Genomic DNA, 10,159 nt, shown 5'->3' with positions numbered 1-10,159 from the left:
ATTATATTTTTAAAATGCACAGTAAGAGTTCGTCCTGTGACAAGAAACCCCACCAGGACTCGACGGGGTCGTAGTTACCCATTTCCAAGAATCTGAAAATAATAGCTCTGGGCCTTCTAAGGCCGGCTAGGACGGCAGGTGCGGGGCGCATGCGCGCACGCTCACAGGTTGACCTGCCGGAGGCACCCGAGAGGAGCGGACCTTCTTCCCGACAGCCCGCGGACCTCAACCGGTGGGGCAGGGGATGGTGGGGGGGGGGGAAAGAAACGTTATTCTCGCGAGGTCTCGGCTAGCCGCGGCGGAAGTGGCGGCCACGTGACTGTCCCAGGCCGCCTTTGCCTTGCCCCCTCCCCCTCCTCGGAAACCCGGCCCCCTCGCCCTTCGCCCACCCCGGAGCCGCGGGAATGGACCGTTTGGGTTCCGGCATCCCCCTTGGATCCCAACTCCGGTACCAGGCTGGCGGGACTCGGCGGAGTCCCGGTTTGGGGGTGGCGAAGGCAGAGGTGGGGGGCGGTGGAGATGGGGGGGGGGAAAATCCGCTTCCTTCATCGAGGAAGGAGGCGGGGCGGAGAGGGGAGGGGCAGGGATGGGCTGGGGAGGGTGGGCTGGGGGAGTCACGTGGGTCGGGTCGCGCGCTGCGTGCGGGCGGCGCCTGAGCCGTCGCCCCGCCCCCTCTTCCTGCGGGGCGGGGGGTCGGGGGGAGGGGCTTCAAGATGGCGGCGGGGAGGTAGGCAGAGCCAGACGCCGCTTCTGCCGCCGCCGCCGCCGCTGCCACCGCCACCGCCGCCTCCGCCTCCGCTCCCGTCGCCTCCGGCTCCTCACCCGTTCGCGGACCGGGAGACGCTATCCTTGGGTCGGGCCCGGCGGGGAAAGTAAGTCCCTCCTCTCGGCCCCTTTTCTTCCCCTCACGCTCAGCCTCCCGGACAGTCTCCCACTCCCCACACCGCGGCTCCTCAGGGTCCGTGTGGGGCCGGCGGTGGGGGGGTGGCGGGGAGGCGGCCACTGCACGGCGGTCCGCGCCTCGCTCGCCCCGCTGCTCGGTCTCCTGCCGCTGTCCGCCCCGTTGGTTCCGGCGTTCTCAGTCAGCCAGCCAGCGCCGGCCCTGCCGGAGTCCCGCTGTCCCGAGCCGGAGAGCGGCTCCGAGGCCGGCTCCCGCCGACCCCGCCGCGGATCGGGCATCGGGGATCGCCTTCCTCGCCTCTTCCTCTCCTCTCCACGGACCCGGGACCCGGGTGGCGAAACCGAGGCGGACACCCTGGGAGATTCCGCCGGCCCGCACTGCTCACGGGTCGCGGAGCGGGAGGGGATGGCCCCGGGACGCCCTTCCTGGACCTCGCTCACGGGCGGGTGGGGTGCGTGGGACACGTGGGGGGGCGACACCTTTTACGCCTCGCCGTGGTGGCCTTAGCGTTCCCCGGAGTGAGCGAGCGCACCTTCAGAGCCCGAGTCAGCCCTTGCAGAGGGCGATGGCGGTTGGGCACTTGCTCACCTTTAGCGGGGTTGGCTGGAGCGAGCACCCCAAGTTCCTCAAAGCTGTGTGTGCTGGTGATTTCCCGGGAGTGGCGTGGGATGGGCTCCTCGGCTCCGAAGCCTCGGATTTGCCCGAACCCGTGGGATTGTTGCTTTCCTGACCCCGGCATCCAGCTCCTCCCCTTTTCATCCCGGCTTTGTGCCTGTGTTTAGTTAATGTTTGCGGACCACTAACTTGACTCTCCCCATATAGAAAGCATTTTTTTTTTTTAAACGTGCTTGCTCTGTTTCCCGTGGGAGGCTTTTGTTTGGGGGAGTCGCTGTTGGAGAATGGTGCGGGGTCCGGGGGAGCTGGAGATAAAATGAGAGCCCAAGAAGCATCGTTTTTAGTCCATTGAATAGCGCAGCCAATTGTAGCCGCACCCGGAAGTTTGTGCTGAACACGTGTTGGGGGAAGGTTATAAAAGGTCCCCTTTGACCTTTAAACGTCGATTGTTTGTAGTGTATGTTGATTAAAATATTCATATTCTCCGGAATTAAGGGTGGAAGAAGGCTTGTAAAGTATCTTCCTGGACTGTCCATGGAGCTGTCAGATCCAGAATGCCCTAGATCTTACTGGCATTTGTATATAAATTCTACCCATTAACAGTCTTAATGCCCCAAAGTCAGGGTTGATTTTCATTTCATAAGCATTGGGGAAAGAATCATTTACACAGAATTTCTGGAATGAAATGGCATTTGCAGAGGTGACTTCAGTTGATAGCACAGGAATATTAATTTCTATTTTTCTAAGTTTTTTTTTTTCCCCCATACATTTTCTACTCAGGGGATAATTCTTTCTCCTGGCTTCTGCATGCAGTTTAGCTTCATTCTGTGCAACTTCCTTCAGAATTTTACATCCAACTTGATTTTAATTGTATAAATGTTGGAAGAGAACCTGTATATATTTGTTTGAATGTTATGTTTGCCCTTTTGTATGTCTTAAGTTCTTTGAAGTTACTACTTAAAAATGGCCAATGTGGAGACTGGTGATTCTTTTTGCGGGTGGCGGGGGTGTATGTTTTTGACTCTGTCAAAAATTTTACTATGTAGCCAGGCTGGCTTCCAACTCAAGGTCTTGTCACAGCCTCCCTGATGATATTATAGGCCTGCATTGTCATCATGTCCAGTCTTTTCTGTGCTTTAGAAAGATATGTTCCAAACAACTCAGTTTTGTGTAGGTGTGTCTTTGGTGCTTTTCATAGTTCAACTCTTGAGTCTTGCCTCCTGTCAAGGGTAGTACATAGATCTGTCCTATCCTAATATTCTTTCATGAGGTACAGGAGGCCCTGAGCCTTCTTATTAAAATTAAAGTTCGTCTAAAGAGGCCACTGAGGTGGCATAGCTGGTTAAGACACCAAAGTCTGATACCTGGGATTCTTATGGTAGAAGAGGGCACAAGCTGTCCTCGGACATCCACACAAGGGGGCTATAGCACTGAGGGCTCCTCTCCACTGAATGGAATTACAAGTTTTTTCCAAGACAGGATCTCAGGATGTAGCCCTGGCTGTCCCAGAACTCACTATGTAGACCAGGCTGGCCTCTGCCTCCTGAGTGCTGAGATCAAAGGTGTGCACCACCACTGCCCAGCAATGGAAAATTTCTTGAAGAGCAGGAAGTCCTCAGAGTGTAAGGTGGTTCAAAACATAGCAGGTAAATTTACTCCTTGGGGTATAACAAATACATTAGAAAACTATTTTCAGATGTTTTTATTACATTCTACTCTAAAATGTTCATGACTTGATGGTAGTGAAGAAAACACAAAAAAGTCTCATAAAATATTTGTTTCCTTTACCTGTGTGTTCTGGAATGGTTTTCTGTTCTATACTTAAATATTTAATTATGCTTACCATAAAATACTTCAGCTACTTTGACAGTGAGTCCCCTGTTAGATTGTCCAACCACAGATGGAAAACAGCTTCTTAGTATCTATAGGGGATTGGTTCAAGACACGGGGAAATAGCAAAAGTCTACATGAGTTTAAACCCCTTATGTAATAGTGTCACATTTGCATGTAATGTAGGCCCTTCCTCACTTCATCTCCAGATTGTTCACACAACCTAACAGGTGTATGTGCTGCCTGAAGAGGTATTGGCACTGATTACCCAGTGAACAGTCTACAAGGTCATGTAGTACTTTTTTTTTTTTTTTTTTGATTTTCGAGACAGGGTTTCTCTGTATAGCCCTGGCTGTCCTGGAACTCACTTTGTAGACCAGGCTGNCCTCGAACTCAGAAATCCACCTGCCTCTGCCTCCCAAATGCTGGGATTAAAGGCGTGCGCCACCACCGCCCGGCTCCATGTAGTAATTTTATCTTCTGATGGAACTTTTTTTGTTTTGTTTTGTTTTTTGTTTTTCGAGACAGGGTTTCTCTGTATAGCCCTGGCTGTCCTGGAACTCACTCTGTATACCAGGCTGGCCTTGAACTCAGAAATCCACCTGCTTCTGCCTCCTAAGTGCTGAGATTAAAGGCATGCAGCTTTTTTAAACTTTTGAGACAAGGTCTTACTGTGTAGCCCTACCTGGCCTCAGTGCTGGCTTTACATGTATGGGAATCACATACCACCTTCCCCATTGAACTTTGGAATGTGGCCTGCGGATATGGAGGCCACTTACTGGGGCGAGAAGGGCAGGGTTGTGAGAAAGTGTGGTGTTGGGCTCCAAGCTTATGCAGTTGTTTCAGTCTTCCTCTCTAGGCCGAGCTCCTCCTTTCTGATAAGGAGGATACTCTTGGGTTGTGCTGAGGATGGAAAGAAAAACCTAATCATAAAAAGTATTAAAGGTGCCAGTTAGTGTGTGGCTGTAATCTTAGCACTGGGGTCAGGATCAGTAATTCAAGGTCACCCGGGATAAATAATACCCTGCCTCAAAAAACTGCTCAACTGAATTTGACTTAGTGGTGATGAGTTTCTGCTTTCCCTTCTCCATTTTTTTTAAAGTTTTTGAAACAGGGTCTCTTTATATAGCCTTGGCCTTCCTAGAACTCACGTTGATCAGGCTAGCTGCAACTCAGAGATTTGTATGCCCACCTCTACATCTCAAGTGCTGGGAGGAAAGGGGTCTCTGTGTATATATGCGTGTGTGTGTGTGTGTGTGTGTGTGTGTGTGTTTGTTTGAGACAGGTTTCTTTGTAACAGCCTAGCTCTTCTGGAACTACTTTGTAGACCAGGCTGGCCTTGAATTCAAAGTGATCCACCTGCCTCTGCCTCTGAGTGCTGGAATCAAAGGTGTTCACTGCCACTCCTAGCTCTGTTTATAATTTTCAGGGTATATATATATATATATATATATATATATGTGTGTGTGTGTGTGTGTGTGTGTGTGTGTGTATACATCAAGTTAGCCATGAACTCCTTACATAGTTGAATGATTACCTTGAACATCTTATCTTTCTACCCCCACTTTGCAAGTGCTGGGATTGCAGGCTCCTTCAATTTTTTTTTTTTGTTGTTGTTGTTTTTGTTTTTGTTTTTTCGAGATAGGGTATAGCCCTGGCTGTCATGGAGCTCACTTTGTAGACCAGGCTGGCCTCTGCCTCCCAAGTGCTGGGATCAAAGGTGTGTGCCACCAACCACCGGACTTCCTTCAAATTCAGATTCCTTTGATTGTCAGTCTTCTGTCTATTCTGATGTTGTTTTTTTGTGTTGTTGTTTCAAGACTGGGTTTTTATCTGTAGTCCTGGTGTCCTTGAATTCAGACTTGTAGATGGACCTGGCCAGCCTCAAACTCAGCTCTGTCTGCCTCAACTTCCAGAGTGTTGGGATTCAAAGGTGTATGACAAAGATGACTCTTGGAATTTTATTTTGAAAGAGGTTTTTACTAAATTATGCAGGCTGGATTGAACTTTGTATAGTTCAGCCTGGTTTTGAATCTGAGATCTAGCTTAGCCTCTTGAGTAACTAGGGTTCTAGGCCTATGCTACTAGGCAACCTTATGCTTTTTAAGAATAAGGGGAAAGCAAATCACCTGTTGTGTTGTATTTTTGAGACAGGTTTTCCATGTAATCCTGGCCATTTTGTAGACCAGGATGGCCTTGTAGTAATCCTCCTGCCTCTGCTTCTTTTGCGTATTGGGACTAAAGGCATTCACTGCCCTGCAAGTCTGGGTTTTTTTGTTTTTTGTTTGTTTTTCCCATCCAGGCAAAAATACTTGCTAAATGATAGCGTCTATGTACATTTGGAAATGACCGCGAGTTGCCTTACATCTGATTTTCTGCACAACTTAGATTTGAGACACTTCACTAGTATTTTATAGAACTTTTTTTAATTTAATTAATTTTTTTTTTACTTATTCACTTACATCCCATTCACTCTCCCACTCCAGAATTAATTTTTAAAATATATAAATTTTTTTGTTTATTTTATGTATATCAGTGTTTGTATACATGTATATCACATGCATGCTTGGTGCTCTATGACGCAAAAATGTGTTAGGTCGCTGGGCAGTGGTGGTGCACGCCTTTAATCCCTGCACTTGGGAGGCAGAGACAGGCGGATTTCTGAGTTTGAGGCCAGCCTGGTCTACAGAGTGAGTTCCAGGACAGCCAGGGCTACACAGAGAAACCCTATCTCGAAAAAAACAAAAACAAAAACAAAAAAAAAGGAAAGAAAGAAAAGGGATCTTTCTGTATTCTCAGGTTTGTCAAAATAATAGTTAATGGCCAGGGAGATCGCTCTTGCTGAAAAGCCTGACCATCTGAAATTGATCCCACTGTAAAGGGGGACTTTTTGGACTTGACTCTAAAAAGTCGTCCTTTGCTTCCTCATATACCTTCTTCCCTATCCCTGTTATCACACATATATACACTTTTGTGTGTGTGTGTGTGGGGGGGGTGTTTTGTTTTGTTTTGTTTTGTCTTTTGGTTTTTCGAGACAGGGTTTCTCTGTATAGCCCTGGCTGTCCTGGAACTCACTTTGTAGACCAGGCTGGCCTCGAACTCAGAAATCCGCCTNCCTCTGCCTCCCAAGTGCTGGGATTAAAGGTGTGCGCCGTGGGGGGGGGGGGTGTTTTTGAGACAGGGTTTCTCTGTGCAGTCCTGGTTGTCCTGGAACTCACTCTGTAGACCAGGCTGGCTTTGAACTCAGAAATCCACCTGCCTCTGCCTCCCAAGTGCTGGAATAAAAGGGGTGCAACACCACCGCCCAGCATATGTACACTTTAAATTTTTTTTTTTTTTTTCCTTTTTTGAGGCAGTATGCTTGGCTAGCCTGGAACTCAGAGATTGGCCTGTATTAAATAAGTGTTAGGGTTAAAGGCATTTACCATGCCTTATCATTAGCAGAAAATTTTAAGACCTAGCATACAACTGTAATGGTAGTATGTAGGAGGGTTATGACTTCAAGGCAAGCCTAGGCTACGTGTAGTGAGACTATCAAAAGACAGCCAGAGAAAAACCAGCTACAAACATCACTCTAGGTATTCTCTCTAGCTCTCATATTGAACACAGGAGTCTTAGTAGTTCTTAATACTGTCCTGCTGATGAAGAAACAGTCTTGGCTTTTTACTTGGCTGTATTGCACACTAGTTGGTGATGTGCACAGTACTTTTGTTCTGTTTCTGCCTTTGTAGTGCCTCAGCTGCTTCCCTGCGCCCTCGTCTCACAGATAATGTCCTTGTATCTGCTCAGAGCTCTGTCTTGTCCATGCTGATAAGGGTCAGGGTTGGTATTTAGTGGGTGCTTTACCTTCTGCTCTTTTGGGTGACATTGCTTCTCAGGATTCCCTGCCAAAGTAGTACATAACTTAAACACACACACACACACACACACACACTCTCTCTCTCACATCCTGCTTCTATCAGCCTCTCTGTGGATGCTGTAAAACGTACTTTCCTTAAAAGTAGAACTTTGTTTTTCAAGATAGGATTTCTCTGTATCCTTGGCAAAGTGGAACTTTTTAATGTCCATTTGCAATTAACAGTTGTGTGGGTTAGTTGTTGTACTCGTTAGATTGCTGCATGGCAGATGTCCCTTTGAATTTAGGTATAAACTCCTTGGTAGACAAGTGTCAGTTCCCTATGTGCAACTGTGTTTTGGATTTATAGTGTGAAATGTTATCCCCCTTGAGATTAAACAGCTTTTATAAAACCAAGAGCTTGGCCAGTGCAAGTTTTAAGGGCTTTCTTCATTTAACACTGAAGTCCTGTGATTCTGTTTCATTCGGGAATATGATTAAATACTATGAGTTGCTTAAAGTGGATAGAAAATGCAGTAAGTGCTCTGTCTTGTTTTTTTGCTTCCTGAAGAAGAGAATGACTAGAAAAATGTGTGCCCCACTGCCTGGAAAGCTCCATAGATTGAGCCTCCATATGAGAAAGATACATTGACTGTTAATGTCATATTAAAGATTTCTAGTGAGGTCAGAGACTCACATGTTCCTTTGTATTTTGTTGTTGGGTTTTTTTTTTTTTTTTTTTTTCCCCCCAGTGCTAGGCCTTATTTATGTATGCTAGGCATCATCTCAAATCAAAGTTAGCAGGTAAAAGTTATATATGGTTTTTTGGGGGAAAGGGGAGGTTTGAGGCAGGGTTTCTTCTCTGTGTATTCCCGGCTGTCCTGGAACTTACTCCATAGACCAGACTGGCCTTGAACTCAGAGATCCACCTGCCTCTGCCTCCTGAGTGTTGAGACTAAAGCGGTGCATCACCACCACCTGACTTTTTTTTTTAAAAAAGATTTATTTATTTATAAGTAAGTACACTGTAACTGTCTTCAGACACACCAGAAGAGGGAGTGAGATCTCATTATGAATGGTTGTAAGCCACCATATGGTTGCTGGGAATTGAACTCAGGACCTTCAGAAGAGCAGTCAGTGCTCTTAACCTCTGAGCCTTCTCTCCAGCCCCCAACCTCTTTTTTTTTTTTTTTTTAAAGATTTATTTATTTATTATATGTAAGTACACTGTAGCTGTCTTTAGACACTCCAGAAAAGGGAGTCAGATCTTGTTACAAATGGTTATGAGCCACCATGTGGTTGCTGGGATTTGAACTCCGGACCTTCGGAAGAGCAGTCGGGTGCTCTTACCCACTGAGCCATCTCACCAGCCCGCCACCTGACTCTTAATGTTTGTTTTTGATACACACAGAACCTTTGCAATGGCTAAAGAACTTTTACTTCCGAAGAGCAGTTTGAGATGTGTGCTGATGGAGTGCTTTATGGCTCTCTGTGCATTGTGTATTGTATGAATATCAAAACATTGTTCCCTTTCATATTTTGTACTTTTAATGTTCATTTTAAAGAAATCATTTGAAGGTCAGCATCGTGGTGCATGCCTGATCCTAGGAGTAAGGATCTCTGTTACTTCAAGGCCAGTCTGGTCTATGAAGGGAGTTCAGCACAGCCAGAACTCTGTTAGACAGAGAGACCCTGTTTTCAAAACCAAAACCAAAAAGCTCCGTGGCTGAGTGAGGGTTGGGTCCAGTAGTCCAGGCCATTAATCCTAGCCCGACTTGGGTACTGAGAACCAAACCCTGGTCCCCTGCGAAAGCAGCAAGCTCTTAGCCTCTGGCCATGTCTACAGCCCTAGCTCCCGCTTACTATTTTGAGCCAGAGTATGGATGTACAGGCTATTCTGGCCTGGCCTCCAGCTCACTTTTACCTCAGCTTCCCCTTAACCTTGAATCCTTCTTTCCGCTTTAGTCTGCGTGTCTAGCATTTATTCCAAGGCAGAACATTAAAATTGTTGTCAGTTTCTCTCTCTTAGCTGGAAAGGACACCCGTGAGCTTTGGGAATTTGTGTTGTTCTGGAGTCTAATCTTGGATCACTTCGTATATGTAAACTTGAGCTCTAACTTTGAGGATGCACGACCTGCTGCACAGATTGCTGTGAGATGAGGTGCTGTGGTGTGTGACAAGCCTGACTTTACTTAACCTTTCCTCCTTTCTGCCAAACCCAAGATGGTTTTCTGTCTCAGACTTCTATTCCCTGCCCCCCCCCGAACTTTCTTTTCTTTTTTTTTTTTTTTTTAAAGATTTATTTATTTATTATATGTAAGTACACTGTAGCTATCTTAAGACACTCCAGAAGAGGGAGTCATATCTTGTTACGGATGGTTGTAAGCCACCATGTGATTGCTGGGGTTTGAACTCCGGACCTTTGGAAGAGCAGTAGGGTGCTCTTACCCACTGAGCCATCTCACCAGCCCCCCCTGGAACTTTCATAGATCCATCCTCCATCCTTTCTTTCCTACCTGGTTCTGCCTTCAGTTCCAGTCAGGATATCCACCTGACATTTGTGTGTGTTAGAACTTCTGCTAAGTGATGCACAGAGAGGTGCAGCTTAGGTAGAGCAGAGGATTTCTCTTGCGTTTCTGTATACTAGGTTGTGTCTGTGGGTCTTTGTAGAGTGTCATGGATGCATCATTGCATCATAGATGAGGTATGTTGTTTATATAGCACCAATTTGTTTCTTGGGAAAAACTATTCATAATAATGTACATTTAATTTAGAAAAATTTAAATTGGAGATATATAAAATTCTTTTTTTAAGATTTATTTATTTATTATATGTATTTATTTATTTATTATATGTAAGTACTCTGTAGCTGTCTTCAGATACCAGAAAAGGGCATCCGATCCCATTACAGATGGTTGTCAGCTACCAGGTGGTTGCTGGGATTTGATCTCTGGACCTTTGGAAGAACAGTCAGTGCT

The 10,159-nt window shown here is 46.5% G+C and overlaps 1 protein-coding gene across 6 annotated transcripts in view; it reads left to right on the top strand.

Moving 5' to 3' along the window:
- The first annotated feature begins 343 nt into the window (after window positions 1-343).
- Window positions 344-10,159, top strand: part of Sbno1 (strawberry notch homolog 1) — a 54,943-nt gene continuing 45,127 nt past the window's right edge. For 2 of the 6 annotated variants that reach the window (XM_021222490.2, XM_021222489.2), the window contains exon 1: window positions 657-872. The gene's annotated coding sequence lies outside the window, so the exon portion shown is untranslated. Of the gene's footprint in view, window positions 449-656; window positions 873-10,159 lie in introns of those variants that run through there. The other 4 variants (XM_029533533.1, XM_029533531.1, XM_029533534.1 and 1 more) reach the window with 4 other exon arrangements.

The sequence above is a fragment of the Mus pahari genome, chromosome 23, assembly GCF_900095145.1.
Source record: "Mus pahari chromosome 23, PAHARI_EIJ_v1.1, whole genome shotgun sequence".
Lineage (NCBI taxonomy): Eukaryota > Metazoa > Chordata > Mammalia > Rodentia > Muridae > Mus > Mus pahari.
Note: the sequence above shows the minus strand (reverse complement) of the source record. Positions and strands in the feature narration are given on the sequence as shown.